General features: G+C 45.9%; 1 protein-coding gene across 1 annotated transcript in view; it reads right to left on the bottom strand.

The window, feature by feature from the left end:
* The window catches only part of WIPF2 (WAS/WASL interacting protein family member 2), a 40,726-nt gene extending 28,281 nt beyond the window's left edge, over positions 1-12,445 (bottom strand). Inside the window, exon 1 of the mRNA XM_082604669.1 lies at positions 12,301-12,445. The gene's annotated coding sequence lies outside the window, so the exon portion shown is untranslated. The remainder of the gene's footprint in view (positions 1-12,300) is intronic.
* Positions 12,446-21,693: the final 9,248 nt, after the last annotated feature.

Below are 21,693 nucleotides of genomic sequence, written 5' to 3'. Positions count from 1 at the left end.
GGGGCTAAAACAGAATTGGTTGAAAGTCTGTATAAGAAATAAGATTCTTCCATCCTCTCTGTCCCCTCCCCCCATGATGCCTGGCAGAAGATGAGAGAAGTTGAACCAGAGGGCCTCTTGAACCAAGGGACCAGTCACAGCTAAGGGCAGCAGAGCCATAATGAAAACAGAGGGATCAAGTGAAAGTCTAACTTGTACTCAACAATGAGACCTCTTCCCCCATCCCCAGCTCTCTTCTCCCACTTGGCTCCAAAAACACCTGCTGCTGGGCTTATACTCTCTAGGCAGAAGACTGGAGCAGCCCTCTCTGAGGAAAGTGACCAGTGCCAATTCACCCTAAAATGGTGCCCACCACTTGATGACCCAGGGCTCCACACTCAGCTTTTTAGTGCCTCATCCTTAAAAATGAATAGACATAGATAGCCAAGAATTATCAGACATTTCAAGAAAACCTCTAACATGAAAGACAGGAATCAAAGCAAACAAAACACAATTCCTGACAACATGCAAAAATATGTATAGGGCTTCCCTGGTGGCGCAGTGGTTGGGAGTCCGCCTGCCGATGCAGGGGACACGGGTTCGTGCCCCGGTCTGGGAGGATCCCACATGCCGCAGAGAGGCTGGGCCCGTGAGCCATGGCCGCTGAGCCTGCGCGTCCGGAGCCTGTGCTCCGCAGCGGGAGAGGCCACAACAGTGAGAGGCCCGCGTACAGCCAAAAAAAAAAATGTATATATAAAATTCCAAAGAAATTTCCTGGAAATTAAAAAAACTGATAGCAAGGACTTCCCTGGTGGTGCAGTGGTTAAGAATCCACCTGCCAATGCAAGGGACAGGGGTTTGGGCCCTGGTCCGGGAAGATCCCACATGTTGTGGACCAACTAAGCCCGCGTACCACAACTACTGAGCCTGCGAGCCACAACTACTGAGCCCGCGTGCTACAACTACTGAAGCCCGTGCACCTAGAGCCCGTGCTTCACAACAAGAGAAGCCACCACAATGAGAAGCCCGGACACCGCAACCAAGAGTAGCCCCCACTCGCCACCGCAACTAGAGAAAGCCCGCATGCAGCAACAAAGACCCAACGCAGCCAATAAATAAATAATTTTTAATTGATAGCAAATATTAAAAACACAATAGAAGAGTTGGAAGAAAAAACTAAGGCTATCTGAAAATTGAATGAAAAAAAAAATTCACAAGGGAAAAAAAATTACAGGGCCATTCTAGGAGTTTCACCATCTGGATTCCCAGAAAGGGGTTCCCAGAAAGAGAGAAGAGAGAAATAATTATCAGAGAGAGAATATATTATAAAAGATGTTAATACAAGAAAACTTCCCAAGACAGATGGAAATAAGTTGCAGACTGAAAACACCCACTGAAGGTCAACCATGATGATTTTTTATTTTTTGGCCGCACCACTGGGCTTGTGGGATCTTAGTTCCCTGGCCAGGGATCAAACCTGGGCCCCCAGCAGTGGAAGCGTGGAGTCCTAACCACTGGACCACCAGGGAATTCCCAAGCATGATGAATTCTAATAACCATCCCAAGGCACATCACTGCATTTCAGAATACCAGGGATAAAGACAAGACCCTAAATGGGACTTCCTTGGCAGTCCAGTGATTCAGACTCTGCGCTTCCACTGCAGAGTCTTCCAGGGGGTGCAGGTAAAGACAAGACGCTAAAATCTCTCAGAGAAAAAACAGATCCCACACAAAGAATCTAGAATCAGAATAGCATCAAACTTCACAATATGATTTTTGAAAGTTAGAAAACCACAAAGGCTTAAAATTTCCAAAGAAATATGATCCCCAACATAATATTTTATATCTAATCACACTACCAACCAGCATGAGGGGAGAAGAGAGATGATTCAGACATGCAAGACCTCAAAAAATGCACCCCCTCCTATAGACCTTTTTTCATAAACCCTCTGGAAGAGATTCTACTAACGTGTTCGAGTGTACTGAAAAGAGAAACTTTCATCCGAGTTTAGGGACGAATTAATGATTGACACTCAGAAAATCAAGCAAAAAAAAAAAAGAAAGAAAAAAGGCAATTATTATACTTAGGGAAAAAAAGTATAAAGAAGGAAATATAATCATAGTATACAGTCAATATACTGGATGCTTTTTTTTTTCCTTCTTTTTTTTTTTTTTTGCAGTACGCGGGCCTCTCACTGTTGTGGCCTCTCCCATTGCGGAGCACAGGCTCCGGACACGCAGGCTCAGCGGCCATGGCTCACGGGCCCAGCCGCTCTGCGGCATGTGGGATCTTCCCGGACCGGGGCACGAACCTGCGACCCCTGCATCGGCAGGCGGACTCTCAACCACTGCGCCACCACGGAAGCCCTTCTTTTGATAACAGTCACATCTACTCCCTTCTGGACTCATGGGAGAGGAGGGAGGCTGGAGGTCTGGGAACTACTTTTCCTAGAATCCCCTGTCAACGGGGCTGTGGTTTAAATTCCACTGACACAACTCATTCACTCAAGATCTGGAAGATGGAAGGAAGGTAGATGCTATTACTGACCTTCCAGGAGCAATGAGCAGGTGTGTGGCCTCCAACAGATGACAGACATGTGGTTTGCAGCAGTTTTCAATATTCTGTAAATTGCCTGCTTTGGTGTTTAAGGCAGCCAAGATTATTAATGGCTGCAGTTTCTTACAATCCCCGCAAGTGGCTTTCCCTGACCTATGCTCCCCTGGCCTTCCAATGATTTGGTAATCTGTGAAATATCAAGAATGGTTGGTTTTTCTATTTGAATCCTGATATATAACACAAAAATATACAAAATATTGATTTAATTAAGATTGTGATATATCTCTATTAGGCAGATAGCAGGAAGGGTTGAGCGTGAAAAGCAGCGTAAGAATGCAAAATTGAAAAGCAGCATAAGAATGCAAAATTCAGTGTCCACAGTAGAAATTCAATAGATAATATCTAAGAATTAAAAAACCAAGACATAACAGTGTGAGTATACTATGTAGAAACATGAAGGTAATATACATCAGGAAAAAAATACCAGAAGTATTCAAAGTGATTGAGGACAAATAAGGAGAAATGGATCAGCTTTTTAAATTGTAAGACTTATAGTACTATTTGACTCTTTAAATGATGTATTCTTACTATATTGATTTTTTAAATTTAATTACTAAAAATCAGGGGCCTCCCTGGTGGCGCAGTGGTTGAGAGTCCGCCTGCCGATGCAGGGGATACGGGTTCGTGCCCCGGTCTGGGAGGATCCCATATGCCGCGGAGCGGCTGGGCCCGTGAGCCATGGCCGCTGGGCCTGCGCATCCGGAGCCTGTGCTCCGCAACGGGAGAGGCCACAACAGTGAGAGGCCCGCATACCGCAAAAAGAAAAAAAAAAAAAAAAATTAATTACTAAAAATCAAAAAAATCTAACACCGTATAAGCAAAACCAAGCTTCAGACTGACCAAAATTTCAAAAAAAATGAGGTCAGTACTGGATCTGTTACCAATGCAGTTAAAGAGAGTAGAAAATCCCAAACAAACCAAAATAACCCATGTCTCACTCAACTGTAATGGAAGCAGGCTGCCTAATGCAACCCGAATCTCTGGCACAGCCTGAGTGTAACCAAACAATGTTCACCACCCCAGAGCTCACTGCACCACAGGTCAAATATGGGAGGAACTTCCAGGCCACTATGAGAATTCGTGACCAAAATTTAACTGCAAAGGTAAGCACAAAAATAGAGGGATAAATCTTAAAATCAATTACCTTAGCCCCCTTTTTAAAAGGTCTTCTCCTCAATTTAATGCAACTAATTGAAAAACAAAAATAACCATCTGTTGTCAAAATATCTTTAGAAGTTCTAAGAAACTGTTAATGAGATTAAAAGACTGTTACCAGGTAGGCTGAAACCTAGTCACTGACGACAAAAAACAGCTCTTCTCACTCTAGGTTGGCCATCTCATAGTACCAGCCCTCAACTTCTGTGTGCCTTCCTTCATTTGCACACCCCAAATATAAAAGTAGAAAGCTTATACACAGAACAGTCAGAAGTAAGGAAAATCAGTGATGACAGTCTCCATTAAGAAAAGGCCTGGGCTTCCCTGGTGGCGCAGTGGTTAAGAATCCGCCTGCCAATGCAGGCGACATGGGTTCGAGCCCTGGTCCAGGAAGATCCCACATGCTGTGGAGCAACTAAGCCCATGCACCACAACTACTGAGCCTGTGCTCTAGGGCCCGCGAACCACAACTACTGAGCCCATGTGCCGCAACTACTGAAGCCCGCGCGCCTAGAGCCTGTGCTCTGCAACCAGAGAAGCCATCATAATGAGAAGCCTGCAAACAACAGAGTAGCCCCCATTCGCCACAACTAGAGAAAGCCCGCATGCAGCAATGAAGACCCAACGCAGCCAAAAATAAATTAATTTTTTTAAAAAAGGCCTGAAAGAAAATTTAAGCAGATGCTCCATAAAACGTTGATCCAGACTCAACATGGAGAAGTGTCATGCCTCATTTCAAAGATAATATATTAAGTCCCAACTCACCACAGATAATCTTATAACAAAGCTATGACTTTCACTGAAGAGTCTCTTTCTCTCGCTGTAACACCCTTAAGCCACAAGATACATATATGCTCCTTGCTGAAATGCTAGAAAAATTTGCACATTTTCATTCCTTGATCACTAGTGATGGTCTGCTAAACCAAGAGTCTACTTTGAGCTATGAAAACAGGGCAAGCTGATCCAATTACACAAGAAAGGTACTAAATCAAACAGGACCACCTGGGCTTTGGGGAAGAGTACTGTGATTCCTGAACAAACGCCAATATAAAATATACAGCAGGGCTTCCCTGGTGGTGCAGTGGTTGAGAGTCCGCCTGCCAATGCAGGGGACACGGGTTCGTGCCCCAGTCCAGGAAGATCCTACATGCCACGGAGCGGCTGGGCCCGTGAGCCATGGCCGCTGAGCCTGCGCGTCCGGAGCCTGTGCTCCGCAACGGGAGAGGCCACAACAGTGAGAGGCCCACGTACAGCAAAAAAAAAACCCAAAAAACAAACAAAAAATATATATACAGCAGATATAGCAGATAAAAATGTTTTCATATATTCAGAGTTATAATGGCCCTTGAGCTACTGATTCATTTGCATGTCCAATAAGTCGTAGGCATCATGTTAAGACATATGGCCTAGATGATGGGTATGACAAATTATATTCAGTAGTTCACAATAAGAACATCTGTGTTCTCTCTCCAGCCCCATGAGGCTTACAAAAAAAACAGTCAGGGCTTCCCTGGTGGCGCAGTGGTTGAGAGTCTGCCTGCTGATGCAGGGGACACGGGTTCGTGCCCCGGTCTGGGAAGATCCCACATGCCGCGGAGCGGCTGGGCCCGTGGGCCATGGCCGCTGAGCCTGTGCTCCGCAATGAGAGAGGCCACAGCAGTGAGAGGCCCGCGTACCGCAAAAAACAAACAAACAAACAAACAAACAAACAAAAAACCCAAAAAAAACAGTCAATAGTCTCCAGAAGTGAAGAGGTTTTCTGTTTCCTAAATAAGCAGGTCTGGCAAACTAACAATCCCATCATCCCCCATATAAGAATTGCTCCCCAACAATCTCCAAACCAGTTCTCGAGAGCCCAAAATTTTAAGTCCTAATCCAGCCACGCAAGTTTAATTTGCAGGATCTAAAAGAAATCAAGATTAAAAGAATAGGCTTTACCCAGGAAAGTTTTTAGAAAACAAGTTCCACTGTACAGGCATCATACTTCTTTATGATATTGATGGTTTCAGCATCAACACTGGTCAACTACTACATGTGGAAAGAAGTGGCAGGAAAAAGTGTCTACTGTAAAGGTTGAGCTCAAAATTCACTATGCCATTTATCTGTATCTTTGGAGAGCTTACACTCTCTGAAGCCTTGCCTCCTATCTCTCTACTTCTCACTCCCTAAGCTCCAGACACACTGGAGCTTCCTTCAATTCTTCAAAACAGCCAAGTTCTTTCCCTCCTCAGGACCTTCACCTATGCCATTTCCTCCCCTCATCCTTTAGGTTTCAGCTTTAGAAGTCAATTCCTCAGGGACCTTCCCTGAGTGCCTGCCTTCCCAATGAACCAGGGTTAGGCTTCCCATTAGCTCTCTCCACAGCACTTATAGCAAGAGTAATTAATTATTTGTTTAATGGATGTTTCCCCCACTAGACCATAACCGCATGAGTGCAAGGTCTGAGTCAGTTTCGTTCACTGCTGTATCTCCAGCACCTACCACAGTACTCGGCACACAGCAGGAGCTCAAAAATTGTCACATAAGTGAATGACAGGGCCCAAAAAAAGCAGCTTCAGCAATTCTATTTATAATTTACCCTACAGATATAGTCACACATGCAAAGGACCAAATACATATAGTTATTCACTGGAGCACAGTTTGTAACAGCAAAAGACTGGAAACATTAAATATCTACCAGGATAGGGCAGGTGCCCACTCTCTTTACTGCTCATGTGGAATGACGGTCAAAATAAGTTTCTTAAAAACTGCAGACAGAATTAGCAGTGTGCTACACTCGTTTAAAAAAAATGCAAGAAATGGGGCTTCCCTGGTGGCGCAGTGGTTGAGAGTCTGCCTGCCAATGCAGGGGACACGGGTTCGTGCCCCGGTCCGGGAAGATCCCACATGCCGCGGAGCGGCTCGGCCCGTGAGCCATGGCCGCTGAGCCTGCGCGTCCGGAGCCTGTGCTCCGCAACGGGAGAGGCCACAACAGTGAGAGGCCCGCGTTCCGCAAAAAAAAAAAAAAAAAAAAAAAAGCAAGAAATGTATGTATTTGCTTTACATGTACAGTATCTCTGGGAAGGATCTCAAGAAACTGATAATATTAGCTGACTCTGGGAAGACAAACTGGAATGAAGAGTAGACAAGGGTGGAGGGCAGACGACTGACTGTATACTGTTTTGTTTACCTTTCAAATTTTGGGCCACGTGAGTGTATTATCTATTTAAAAGAATAATATTTGTGAGGACTTCCCTGGTGGTCCTGTGGCTAAGACTCCATGCTCCCAATGCAGGGGACCCAGGTTCAATCCCTGGTCAGGGAACTAGATCCAACAAGCATGCCGCAACCGACAGTTCGAATGCCGCAACTAAAGAGCCCGCACGCAGTAACGAAGATCCCGTGTGCTGCAATGAAGACCTGGCGCAGCCAAATAAATAAATAAAGTACTTTTTTTAAAAAAATAATATTTGTTAAAGACAGTCCTGTCCCTATAAGACAGTGATAGCAAGAGTTTAAATTAATCTCATACCTGGATCTTTGATGACAAACACCCTGCCTACATCTGAGCACAGGGAAGGTAGAAGTAGAAAGAAGGAAAACTCACTAGCTACAAATCTCAGCAGCTTGTCCCATAGTAGACTGTACCACTTTAGAAAATGCCTTTTTTTCTTTTTTAAACAACCAGTTGTTCCAGTCTGGACTTATGGAGAATGTTTCACAGTCAGAGGGATTATTGGGAGGAAAAAAAAAAGGGATTATTGGATTCAGCATTTCTATAAGCACAGAAAGCCGGTTTATGAATTTGTACCAAAGAATTATCATAAATACCAACTAAAAACAAATTACTTTCCCTCAGGGGCCTCAATCTAAATGGAGCTTAATATGAATCCACAAAGTTTAAGAAACTAAAAGTCTTTTGAAAACCAATTATTAAAATGGGGCGGACATCTACACATGTTCCTTGGATATACAGGTGTGCCAAACTTCAAGACGCGCTTCAGGAAAGAAAGACCTGAGACTAGGCTGAACACAACTCCAATAATCATATTTGTTGCCACAATCAAAGCCCTGGACCAGAGTCAAAAGCTTTGGCTCTGAACCTGCATATCAGGAACAGAATACTCTGGACTAACGATGACAAGAGAAAGGTGAATCCAGGGCCACCAAGAAGAGGATTTGTTTTGGGGTTATCTCCAATATTACAAGGGCCACTGTCACACACTACAAGAAATGATCTTCATAATCCATTCCAAGACCTAATGGAGACACAGTTATCTTCAAATAATTATCCCCTGAAAAACAAAAGGGTAGGGACTTCCCTGGTGGCGCAGTGGCTAAGACTCCGCGCTCCCAATGCAGGGGGTCCGAGTTCGATCCCTGGCCAGGGAACTAGATCCCACATGCTGTGGAGCAACTAACAGTTCGCATGCCACAACTAAGGAGCCCACATGCAGCAACTAAGACCCGGGACAACCAAATAAATAGATAAATATTTTTTTTAAAAGGGGGGTATTCACTAAGTAGAACACACTGAAAAGGACACTTACTAAGTAGCATTAAGTATTTAGTGTAGGGCTTCCCTGGTGGCGCAGTGGTTGAGAATCTGCCTGCTAATGCAGGGGACATGGGTTCGAGCCCTGGTCTGGGAGGATCCCACATGCCGCGGAGCAACTGGGCCCGTGAGCCATGGCTGCTGAGCCTGCGCGTCTGGAGCCTGTGCTCAGCAACAAGAGAGGCCGCGATAGTGAGAGGCCCGCGTACCGCAATGAAGAGTGGCCCCCGCTTGCCACAACTGGAGAAAGCCCTCGCACAGAAACGAAGACCCAACACAGCAAAAATAAATAAATAAATAAATAAACTTCTACCCCCAATCTTCAAAAAAAAAAAAAAGTTTTCAATGTAGTCATACTAAATTGTTGTAACTTTGCCAAGCCTAAATGGCAAGTTAGAAGCCAATTCCTGGCTCCCCTATTTGATAACCTATTTGCCTCCACAGGCATGGTAAGCCAAAATATTAAGAGATCTAAGACTGACATAGACATTAGCAAATGTATCACCTTCTTTCCCTACTAACATTGTTTTTCTCCATAAAGTTCTATTCAGCATTTTAAAATACCCCTCGATAATAATACCAAGACGTGCTCGTGAGTTTAGCCTGTGGCTCCCCAGGCTCAAAAGGCTTGGGAGTGAGAGTGAGGCAGGGAAAAAAAGTGGGAAACACTCCTTCTCTCTTCCTCAATGCCTTGGACTTTCAAAGCTAGGCAAAGGCAATGATTCTGCATTTAATCACCAGATGAATAAGTAACAGATTTGAATTTAGGAGAAACATAAAGGCGTGTAAGGACATTCAGTAAAGAGTACCGCCTCCATTTCCTTGCAGAGCAGCTCTCAGGATCTGCCAATAAACCTCACTTTGACATGAAACACCCTATCCACTCTAATCCGGGCCACATCCCTCAAGAGACAGTCAACCGGAACTCTGCCAACTTCTGCTCGGGAGCTGTGTAAAGAACAGTAGCAACAAGAGCCTACTTTGAGAAGGAGATCAACAATCACACTCAAGAAGAAAAGAAGTTACTTGGCAAAGGGAAGCATGTTGCCAAAACGTTAGTCACAGCTTCAAGGTCCTGGTTTGTGTTTCTGCAACTATTCTTTGCTTTGACAGAGGCCATTCTCTGGCCCAGTAAACCCAGCTCAGCTTCTGCCCACCCTCCCCATTTGAAGCGGTCAAAAATCCTTTCAATTTGGTGGTATCAAACTGTGACACAGACAAGATGTCCACCAGAGACTGAAAAGGAGGAAGAAAGTGTGCAATTTGCCGTTTTCCACTTGGGACTGGCTCCAGTAGAGCAATGGAAACGCATGACAGGAGAGGAAAAATGGAAAACCATTCTGTGAAAGAAGCAGGCTGTACCAAAAGTCTGCCCAGAGCTCTGAGCCTCCACAACTTATTTCAATACCTTAAAAGCAAACCAAAAAGACACACTGTAGGTTGAAATGACAGCAAAATATTAAGCAAGTTTTTACCCCCAAATAAGTGTACAGATGGGTTACATCCTGATAAACCTATTGTAAACTGAAAACACTGTTAATTCGAAAAGACATTTAATACACCTAACCTACGGAACATCATAGCTTAGCCTAGCCTACCTTAAATGCGCTCAGAACACTTACATTAGCCTACAGTGGGGCAAAATCATCTAATACAAAGCCTATCTTATAATAAAGTGTTGAATATCTCACATCATTTACTGAATACTGTACTGAAAGTGAAAGACAGAATGGTTGTATGGGCACAGAATGGTTGTAAGTGTATCAGTTGGTGTGGCTGACTGGGAGCTGCGGCTGTCTGCCTCTGCTCAGCATCACAAGAGAGTATGGTGCCAAATCAGGGAAAGATCAAAACTTAAAATTCGGGGCTTCCCTGGTGGCGCAGTGGTTGAGAGTCCGCCTGCCGATGCAGGGGACGCGGGTTCGTGCCCCGGTCCGGGAAGATCCCACATGCCGCGGAGCGGCTGGGCCCGTGAGCCGTGGCCGCTGAGCCTGCGCGTCCGGAGCCTGTGCTCCGCAGCGGGAGAGGCCACAACAGTGAGAGGCCCGCGTACCGGGAAAAAAAAAAAAAAAATTAAAAATTTGAAGTACATCGTCCACTGAATGCATATCACTCACACACCACTGTGAAGTTGAAAAATCTTTAATCGAACCACGGTAAGTCAGGGACCACCTGTATACCCTTCATACCTGCAGTTCTTCCTAGGGTTGGGTTGCTGAAACAGCCTGAATCAGCAGCCCACGGTTTTCAGAATTACTTCAGAACAATAGGAACACAGGTTCAAGTCCACCAGGTTACTCTCTCAATCAAAGAGCCCAAGAAGTCAAGAAAGAACATCCGAGAATTTTCTCTTCAAAAGAAACAGGACTCGTTCCTTCCCTTCTTAAAAGCCATCAGTAAAACCAGAAGACTGCACAGTTCTCAACACCTTCCACTTTCCTCTGCATTTCACCTTTGTGCTGACATCACCTAACTAATCAGTACCAACGAAGGTAAACACTACTCTGATATCAAGTGTGAGTTAGAACCTGCCCCGTCTTAAGCAAATCCACATCAGACTTCAGAAACGCCAAGCCCTTCAGGAACACTTCTAAGCTAAACAAATTCACCTAAGGCCAAAGTGTTTATAGAGTATTATGCCCAAAGAAAAAGCTAGAACAGTCAAGATGCTAAAGGATTAAGAATAAAGAAGCTAAAATTGTCCACGAGCACACTGCTTCCCCAACAACTGGCAAAAAGGGCCAAAGTGACTGGACCAAAGCAAAAGGCCCAACTGTCTACAACACTATTTTTCAGTGAATTCTCAAAGACAGTAAAATAGAAATAAAATACTGCATTCTGCCACATTCTCCATCAACCAACCTTATTTATTCCCAATTCTAACTTCCCCATCTCGGTCTTGATGGCAGCCAATATAATGTAACACAACAATATGAAATTTGTGGCTACTAAAAGTTGACACTGAGAAAAGTTTAAAAATTGGACATGTATCAAATCAAAACCAACTCTTCCCTGGCACACACACACAAAAAAATGTGCAAGGCTGAGAGGAAGAAACTGGGAAAGACATGTCTTCTAAATATCAATATCTCAATCCAGTTTTCGGGGATCACTTCTTTGCAACCACTTTAAAGATCCCATTTGGTTAACACAATCTTTTAGAAGCAGAGAGGGATCAAACCTACATTTCCAAGGGAAAAAAATGAGACAGTTTAATGATTTGCCTCAAAGTTACTTAGTAAATCCTTAGGAGTCCTTGTTCCCTGAGGTTCTGTTCTGGTTTGTAAAAGGAGAAAAAAGTCACCCAAAACATGCCATAAGTCATTCAGAAACAAACATAGGGCAAAAATAACACCATGAAAAAGGAGGTGCCCAGAACTAAGACTTCACATCACTCCAACCTGAACCCTCAACTGCAGGTTGATCCCATGCGAACCCCAACGTTTCTCAATCCAACCTTTAACTCAAATCTGATTCCTTTTCAACTAACGTTCTCCAGATTCCCTCTAGTGTAAGCAATTTCCTCAGTTATCCCTTCAACCACTGGTTTTCACTCATCAACTCCCAAAACGTCACGGCGGCCTCCTCACCCGGAGCATCCTGTTAATTACCTGTTCCCAACAGGTCCTCCCTCCCCATCTCCCTTTTTGCGCACGGTTACCTCGTTCCTCACCCTGAGTTGTCGTCTTACTCACCTTACCCAACCCTCAGGATCCCTTACTCTCAATAACCTTTCTCCCCTTTTCACAGTCAGCGCTCGCCCCACACCAATTCCCGACCACTCCTCCCTACTTACATTCCCCACGCCCCACTTCTCCAGGTTCTTCAGACCCAGCCCCCACCCGCCCTCCCCTCAGGTCCCGCCCCCAGGACCCCTCTCTCCCACAGGCCCCTCCTCCAAAGTCCCCCTCTCTCCTCAAGCCCCGCCCCAATCGCCCCTCCCCCGGCTCTCCCTCCCATTCAGGTCCTCAGGTCATTTCAGCGACGGACCCACCCTCCCCGGCCTCTTCCCGACCTGGGCACAGCGGCTCCGGGAGCGAATCCTCCGCCACCTCCGCTCCGGCTCCGTCCCGTCCTGCTCGCCCCCCGGCAAGCTCCCTTTCTCGCCGCCGCCGCCCCTTTTGCCAACCCGGAAATGGATCTGCTCCCACTGTCCCCAGCGTCCGCGAACAAAATGGAGGAGGGGGAAAAAGGAGGAGGGAGCAGAGCGCGAAGAGATGCTACACGCATGCGCCCCTGGAAAGCCCGCCCCTTGCCAGGGCACGTAAAGGCGGAAGTGGGCGGGTGGCCGCCATCTGGAGAAGGTCGCAGGAATTTGGTTTAGCAGCTAAAAGCAGGGAGCGCAACTTTGGCTGCGATTAGAATCACCTGGTAAGACTTGACTAAATAGTGATACTTGAGTTCCAACCCCAGAGATTCTGATTTAATTGGTCTTGTGTATGGCTAGGCATCGGAACTTTTAAAATTGCGAAAGTGGTTCTAACATGTTGCGGAGGTGGAGAATCACTGAGCTGAACATCTTTTTGAATATCTTTTTCATCTTTTTTTTTTTTTTGCGCGCACACACACACACACACACACACCCCATAAATGTCCTTTCCTAATTTCGAGTTAACGAAGAACCTGCCCCAGTCAACCTTGCAAGGGCTCAGTAGTCAAGCTCCGGTTGTCACGGCAACAGAGGCAGGCCTTGTTAACAAGTTATCCTTAACGGCATCTTAGCTGCCTGACTCGAACACCTGTGAACATCCGTCTCCTCTTTACCGGGCCTGGACTTCCTCAGTTTCCAGAGCTGGGGGTTGGTGCTGCGGACTCCCAGCTGCTTCGGTCAGGGAGAGGAATCCTGTGCCCTCCCTGGTGGGGCTGCTGTTAACTCGGTCCCAGCTGACTAAGGATCCCTCCCTAGTCCACCCACAAAAATGCTTTTCCGTTGCAGTCAACCCCATTGTCTTATATCTTCACAATGTCCTTTGGGTCTCTCCATCATCCTTATTTACGCTGAATCCGAAGTAAGGGGATAGAATTGGGACTTAGTTCTCACTACTTACTGCGTGGCCTTGGGCCGCAGCTACCCTATCTGTAAAATGGGTCTACATAATAGTGCCTGTCCCAGCTGTTTCATTGGGTTGTTGGAAGGCTCAAATGAGGTAATGAGTAGGAAAGCACGTGATAAACCATACGTCATTATTATTTTTGTTTTTTTTTCTGTTCTGCAGCACCCACTAGTCAAGTAAATGTCACAACATTCACTGAGTGCCTGCTGTGGACCAGGCGCTGAGCTAGGCATCAGACGATGGCTACAGTGGTGATGAAGACAGAGCCTCTGCCCTCAGGGAACTCACTGGGTGGTGGGCAGACTGGCATGTAAACAGCTGGCTGAGATACAAGTCAGCATGTGATGAGTACCATGGGGACATATGGGCTGTGAGACCTCAGACAAGGGAGTGCTTATTTTCTGCTAAAGAATGGGAGAAGATTTCATAAATGGTTTGAACTCAGCCTGAAGGAGAAGTAGAATTTTATTGCTAATCAGAGAAGGCGGGGAACACATTCCAGGCATAGGGATCAGTAGGTGCAGAGATAAAGATTTTCAGGTATGTAGTCCTATATGCCTGAAGGCGGGGTGACTGGACCAGGGACACACGGTAGATTTAAATTCCCAGCTCTTCACCTCATCTCCATTCTGTCCCCTCCTCGCTCACTATACACTGTGCAGACCCACGTCTTTTTTTTTTTAATTAATGAATTAATTAATTTTTGGCTGTGTTGGGTCTCTGTTGCTGCGCGCAGGCTTTCTCTAGTTGCGGCGAGTGGGGGCTTCTCTTGCTGTGGAGCACGGGCTCTAGGTGCGAGGGCTTCAGTAGTTGTGGCATGCAGGTTCAGTAGTTGTGGCTCACAGGCCCAGTTGCTCCGCGACATGTGGGATCTTCCCGGACCAGGGCTCAAACCCATGTCCCCTGCATTGGCAGGTGGATTCTTATCCATTGCACCACCAGGGAAGTCCCCAGACCCGCTTTCTAGTGCTGCAACGCACCAAGTGCTTCCTCCAGGCCTTTGTGTTGGTTGAGCTCTGCCTGTTCCTCATTTTTCAGGCTTTAGCTCAAATGTCCCCTCCTCAGAGGGCATTCCTTCCTTGCCCACCATAGCTAATGGAAGCCCTCCATTTTTTATCACATTACTCCATGATAAGAGCATCCGCTGGGGTGCAATACAGGAACATCTCACCTAGACTTGGAGAAATAGGTGTTGGCTTCATAAAGAAAGTAGTATCTGAGTGAGACCTGATGGGTAAATAGGAATTGGCCAGGCACAGAGGGTAAGGAAAAGCATTCCAGGGCAGAGGGAGGATACGAACAAAACAGGAAGAATCATGGCCCATTCCAAAAACTGAAAGCATTTTGATGTAGTTAGAGCAGGAACTTATGGGAGAGGCAAGAAATTTGATCGAAGAAGTAATCATAACATCTGACATTTATCAATACTTGCCATGTGCCAGGCACTGTCATAACTTCACATGTCATAACTTCACATGTCATAACTCATTTATCCTCACGATAACTTTCTGAAGTAGGTATTGTTACCTCCATTTTACAGATAAAGAAACTGAGACACAGGAAAGTTAACCATCTTGTCCAAAGGCACATACATACAGGGACTTCCCTGGTGGTCCCGTGGTTAAGAATCCACCTTCCAATGCAGGGAACACGGGTTTGATCCCTGGTCAGGGAACTAAGATCCCACATGCCGCGGGGCAACTAAGCCCACGCGCCACAACTACTGAGCCCGTGCACCACAGCTAGAGAAGCCCACGTGTTGCAACAGACCCAGGGCAACCAAAATAAAAATAATAAAATAAAATAAAATAAATATAATAGCGTAGTTAAAAAAAAAAAGACACATGGGCTTCCCTGGTGGCGCAGTGGTTGAGAGTCCGCCTGCCGATGCAGGGGACACGGGTTTGTGCCCCGGTCCGGGAAGATCCCACATGCCGCGGAGCGGCTGGGCCCGTGAGCCATGGCCGCTGAGCCTGCGTGTCCGGAGCCTGTGCTCCGCAACGGGAGAGGCCACAACAGTGAGAGGCCCGCGTACCGCAAAAAAAAAAAAAAGAACGTAAGGCTTCCCTGGTGGCGTAGTGGTTAAGAGTCCGCCTGCCAATGCAGGGGACATGGGTTCGAGCCCTGGTCCAGGAAAATCCCACATGCCGCAGAGCAACTAAGCCCATGTGTCACAACTACTGAGCCCACGTGCCACAACTACTGAAGCCCGTGCTCCGCAACAAGAGAAGCCACCGCAATGAGAAGCCCACACACCGCAACCAAGAGTAGCCCCCGCTCGCCGAAACTGGAGAGAGCCCGCGCACAGCAACGAAGACCCAACACAGCCAAAAAAGAAAATAAATAAATATATAAATTTATTTTAAAAAAGAACATATATATGTGTATAACTGAGTTACTTTGCTGCACAGCAGAAATTAACACAACATTGTAAATCAACTATACGTCAATAAAAAATAAATTTTAAAAAAGTTATTAGTCTGAATTGACATATGCTGTGGGTATAACATGCATACCAGATTTCAGTGACTTAATACAAAAAAAAGAATGTAAAATGTCTCAATATTTTTATATTGATTACATGTTGAAATGATATTATTTTGGATATATTGAGTTAAATAAAGTATTAAATTAACTTACTTGTTTCTTCTTTAATGTGACTACTAGAAAAATTTTAATTACAGATATGGCTCACATTATATTTGTATTGGACACTCCTCTCTAGACAGAACTAATAGCTTATACTGTATAGAGGGGATGGAGATGCAAGTAAACAAGAGCATGGGGAAACAATCAGACAAGTCAAGAATTTACAAGACATCTGTCCTAGACTTTGAAAAGTCATTGTCATCGAAAAGAAAAGAAGCTGTTCTAGATTAAGAGGCTAAAGAAATATAACAGCCGAATGCAACGCATGGACCTTGATTAAATCCGGATTTTTTAAAGTTTTCTTAAAGATATTTTTGAGACAACCTGGGAAAATTAAATATAGACTGAATATTAGCTGATATCATGGAACAACTGTTGATTTTCTTAGGTGTGATAATGGCGTGGTAGACCTGTAAGGGAACATCCTTATTCTTAGGAGATTTCTGCTGAGGCTTTTAGGAATGAAATGATATTAATGTTTGCAACTTACTTTCAAGTAGCTTTGGCAAAAGAAAATGTGTGTGTGTGTGGACAGAAAAAAAGCAAATTTAGCAAAATGTTAATCATAGAGTCTAGAAAGATCTAAGTATTCATTGTACTAATCTTTCAACTTTTCTGTGTTTGAAATCTTTCATGATGAAAAGTTGGGGAAACAAGGCAAAGTAAAAAAGGAATGAATGGGACATGAGGAGGTAGAGAAAACCCTTTCAGGAAGTTTGGCCTAGAACTGGAAGTGAGGGGGTACAGAAGCTAGAGCGGGTATGTCGGGTGAAGGAAAGCGTTTGTAGGGAGTTCCCTGGTGGCCTAGTGGTTAGGATTCTGGACTTTCACTGCCGTGGCCTGAGTCCAATCCCTAGTCAGGGAACTGAGATCCCACACACACAAAAAAAAGTTTGTAAAAATGGAGAGTTGAGAGGGGTTTAAACGCGTAATGGGAAAGAGCCAGTAGAAAGGCAGGGAATGAAAGATATGGTTTATTCTGGTCAAATTTCTCATGCCTGGAGATAGACCCTCTGAGAGATTCAAGATTCTACCCAGCTCTCCCCGTCCCAGGCCTCCTCCCTATTCCCAAGCGTGGTGAGACATAATCTTGGTGGCGACACCTAGTGGATTCAAGGGGCACTGCTTAAATTCTTCACTGTATACCAGATCCAGAGAGCAGCATCTTATTACATCTTATTTATTACACGCTAAATTATTTCCACTTTTTTTTCACTGCTAAGCCAGCCTAGGAGGTGAAACATTATTAAGTAAGCTCATCCTCTCCCCATACAGCCCACAGGGCTCTCTGACCACCTCGTGTCATGAGGGGCAGCTCTCAGCGCTGAGCAATGCTCCCATGTCCACACTTTGCCCATCAAACCCTTTGCCTGCTTCAAGGACTGGGTCATCTCTTCCAAGAAGTTTTCTCTCTCTGTTTTTTTTTTTTTTGTGTGTGTGTGTGTACTTTTTGGCCACACCCCACAGCATGTGGGATCTTAGTGCTCAGACCAGGGATTGAACCCACACCCCCTGCATTGGAAGCACGGAGTCTGTTTTTTATTTTGGTTGCACTGGGTCTTCGTTGCTGTGCACGGGCTTTCTCTAGTTGTGGTGAGCGGGGGCTACTCTTCGTTGCGGTGCGCGGGCTTCTCATTGCGGTGGCTTCTCTTGTTGTGGAGCACGGGCTCTAGGCACGCGGGCTTCAGTAATTGTGGCTCACGGGCTCTAGAGCGCAGGCTCAGTAGTTGTGGCGCACGGGCGTAGTTGCTCTGCGGCATGTGGGATCTTCCAGGGCCAGGGCTCGAACCCGTGTCCCCTGCATTGGCTGGCGGATTCATAACCACTGTGCCACCAGGGAAGTCCCTGGAAGCATGGAGTCTTAACCACTGGACCGCCAGGGAAGTCCCCCAAGGAGTTTTCTCTTATTGTCCCCCACCCCCCTATCCCCAGACGAGTAGTGAATCTCCTTGGCTGAACTCCTAGAGCATTTATCATCCTGTGTCTTGTCCCCCTCTTACGGCTCCTATTTCAAACAACCTAATTTACTCATTCAGCAAATACATATTGAGTGTCTTCTTGGTGCCAAGTACTGTTCTAGGTTCTGAAGAGTGAACAAGAGAGACTCATGGAGCTAACATTCTGGGGGCTGGAGGAGCAAATACACAAAGAAGAGTAGATGACGTCAGGTAGCGATGAGAGCCTTGAAGAAAACACAGGAGGATTAAGGGAGAGAGAGTGGGGGGTGTGCGGGGGTGGGATCAGAATAGTCAGGAAAGGCTCAGGGGAGAGCAAAGGTAAAATCCCTGAGACAAGAATGAGTGTTATGTGTTTTAGGAACAGTAAGGCAGTCAGCGTGGCTGGAGTGGGATGAGTGAGAGAAGGGAGAGGAGGTGAGATCAGAGAGAGAGAATTTTGATTTTTCATCTAAGTGTTATCAAAAACAGAGGAGCGTTATAATAATCGGAATTGTTTTAGTTGAACTGTAACATTACAGTGAAATGTATAAATCTCAATGGACACACACACACACACACACACACAGGTGTAACCACATCCAGGTCAAGATACAGAACATTATGCTCATAGCAGCACTATTCACAATAACCAAGACATGGAAGCAACCTAAATGTCCATCAACGGATGAACGGATAAAGAAGATGTGGTACGTATATACAATGGAATACTACTCGGCCATAAAAAAATAATGAAATATTGCCATTTGCAGCAACATGGACGGACCTGAGATTATCATACTAAGTGAAGTAAGTTAGACAAAGACAAATATCATATGATATCACTTATATGTAGAATCTAAAAAAATGATACAAAGCAACTTATTTACGAAACAAAAATAGACTCACAGACATAGAAAACAAACTTATGGCTACCAAGGGGGAAAGTGGGGGAGAAATAAAGTAGGAGTTTGGGATTAACAGATATACACTACTATATATAAAATAGATAAACAACAAGGACCTACAGTAGAGCACAAGGAACTATATTCAATATCTTTAATAACCTATAATGGAAAAGTATATATATATATATACACACATATATATACATATGTATACGTACATATATGTATATGTATATATGTATGTGTATATATATAACTGAATCACTTTGCTGTACACCTGAAACTAAACACGACATTGTAAATCAACTATACTTCAATAAAAAAAAAATACAGAACTTTTTTTTTAAACCAGGGAATTTCCCAGGGCATATTTTTTCAAATTAATTAATTTATTTATTTGGCTGTGTCGAGTCTTAGTTGCAGCACGCGGGCTCTCTAGTTGTGGCACAAGGGCTTAGTTGCCCCGCAGAATATGTGGGATCTTAGTTCCCTCACCAGGGATCGAACCCTCATCCCCTGCATTGGAAGGCGGATTCTTAACCACTGGACCACCAGGGAAGTCCCTGACACACTATTATCACCACAGAGGGCTTCTTCACACCCCTTCAATACTCTCTCCCACCCCATGAGTAACCACTATCTTCACTCCAGTCCCCATAATTTTGCCTGTTTTTTAACTTCTCTAAACAGAATTATACAGTGTGTAGTCTATATGTCTGGCTTTGTTTACTCATTATTATGTCTATGAGATTCATTTACACAGGCAGTAGTCATTTGTTCCTTTTTATTGCTCTGTAATATTCCATTATAAGAATATACTACAATTGATTTGTCCATTCACCTGTTGAAGGATACTTGGGTTTTTTCCAACTTCTTTATCATGAATATACACCTAGGAATGGAAATGCTAGGTCACAGGTACGGTGTACATTTAGTTTTAGTAGATATGACCAAACAGTATTCCAAACTGGCTGTACCAATTTAGACTCCCGCCAGCAATGTACAAAAGGGCCAGTCGCTCCGCATCCTCACTGACACCTGGTATCGCTGCTCTTTAAGCTTAGCCATACATTATCTGATTTAGGTTTGTAAAAGAGCGCCTTGGCTGCAGGGTGGAGACCCAGCTGGTGGGGTTAAGAGCAGGTTGGAGAGAGGAAACCGAGAGCCCAGGTCGGAGGCTAGTGCAGTCGTCCAGGGAAGACATGAAAGTGTCTGGACTGGGTGGTAATAGAGAAATCGTAGAGAAGTGGACTGATCAGGTTGTGTTCTGGAGTTGTAGCCGCCGGGCCGGGCCGATGACATGAGTGAGGGATGAGGGAAAGAGGCATCAAGGGTGAGTCTTAGATTCTTGCCTGGAAAACTTGGGTGGATGAGAGGACCATTTTCTGAGATGCAGAAGACTGAGGGAGTAACTGACGCAGGATGAGGGACAGTCAAGGGCTCACGTGTAGCTCTTTGAGTATATGATGTCTCGTGGAGCTCAGGCTCTCGTTAGAGGCTCTAGATTCTCCACATCTTAGTATAACTGGTAGGTACTGGTTGTGTGCAGAGTGCATGCTGCCTGGGTAGTGGCTAGAGCAGTGGTCCCCAGCCTATTTGGCACCCGGGACCGGTTTCGTGGAAGACAATTTTTCCATGGAAGGGGGGCGGTATGGTTCAGGCGGTAATGCAAGTGATGGGGAGCGGCAGATGAAGCTTCGCTAGCTCGCCCACCGCTCACCTCCTGCTGTGCAGCCCGGTTCCCAACAGGCGGTGGACCACTACCGGTCCGCCGCCTGGGGGTTGAGGACCCCTGGGCTAGAGAATGTGCATGCTGTCTATAGTGGACAGATCTGGGTTAGGGGCCCCGTTCCGCCCCCTCGCTCGCCCTGTAACTTGGACCTTATGCTGGGACTGCCCAGCTTCCAGCTTCCACCTCACAGTGTAGAATTAAATGGGATCACATTTCCATGGCACCTGGAACGCGGAAGAACGAAAACATTCACTCTTGCAAGTCCCAGGCGCTAGGTGGCATTCCTCCCAAGGTTAGCGCCTTTTCCTCTCACCCACATTTTCAAAGTCACTTTCAAAGCCTGGTTGAAGTAGCCCAGAGCCCCGAGAGGTGGTTCCCTCTCCCCTCCCTCGGCCTTTCCTTCCCCAGGCTCAAAGAAACAGAATGGAGAACAGCAGGCGGGTTGATTCATAGACTTTTATCAGCTTTTACTCCACCGGGAGGTTTCTGCAATGACAACCGAGCCCGTACAGTACACACGTTTCACTCTGGTAAAGCTGTGGGGCACAGGAAGGCGTCCCGGAGGCCCCTGGGCAGCAGCAGGGCAGGCGTCCAGGCTAGGGGCAGGCGGCAGCCGAGACTGGACCCGTGGGCCCCAGGGTTTGGGGAGGAGGAGGAGAGCTGGAGTGACAAGGCTGCTGAGGGGGGTCGGGAGGAAGGGAGGCTGCAGGGAGAGGAGGGCACCTCAGCAGGAGCAGGGAGGAGTGGACAGACAGACGTCCCCGTCTGTGAGGGCTGGAGGGGGCAGGACACAGCGCCTGTGAATGTGCTGGGGGTGGGGCGTCTGTAGACATGTGGGGGGGGGCAGGAGCAAGACAGACCGCTGTATAAAAGGGACTGTACAACATAACCTATGATACACTGTGTACATATGATACAAGGCTCTTTCCCTCTTTGAGTTTTAAAAAATAAATGTACAATACCCGAGCTTTTGGTAAAAAATATATACACTCAGAACAGGAACGGCAGCTGCTGTGGCTGCTGTGGCCGCTGCCCCCTCGGAAGGGAAAGAGGTGGTGCCAGAAAGGAGGGCGAGGCTGCACCGGGAAACCTCACACCGTAGCTGCCGGGAGCCCTGCACCCCTCAGCCCT

This window comes from Mesoplodon mirus, assembly GCF_964341445.2.
Source record: "Mesoplodon mirus genome assembly, chromosome: 18".
In the NCBI taxonomy this organism is placed as follows: domain Eukaryota; kingdom Metazoa; phylum Chordata; class Mammalia; order Artiodactyla; family Ziphiidae; genus Mesoplodon; species Mesoplodon mirus.
The sequence above is the reverse complement of the archived record's forward strand: the minus strand, read 5'-3'. Positions and strand labels throughout refer to the sequence as shown.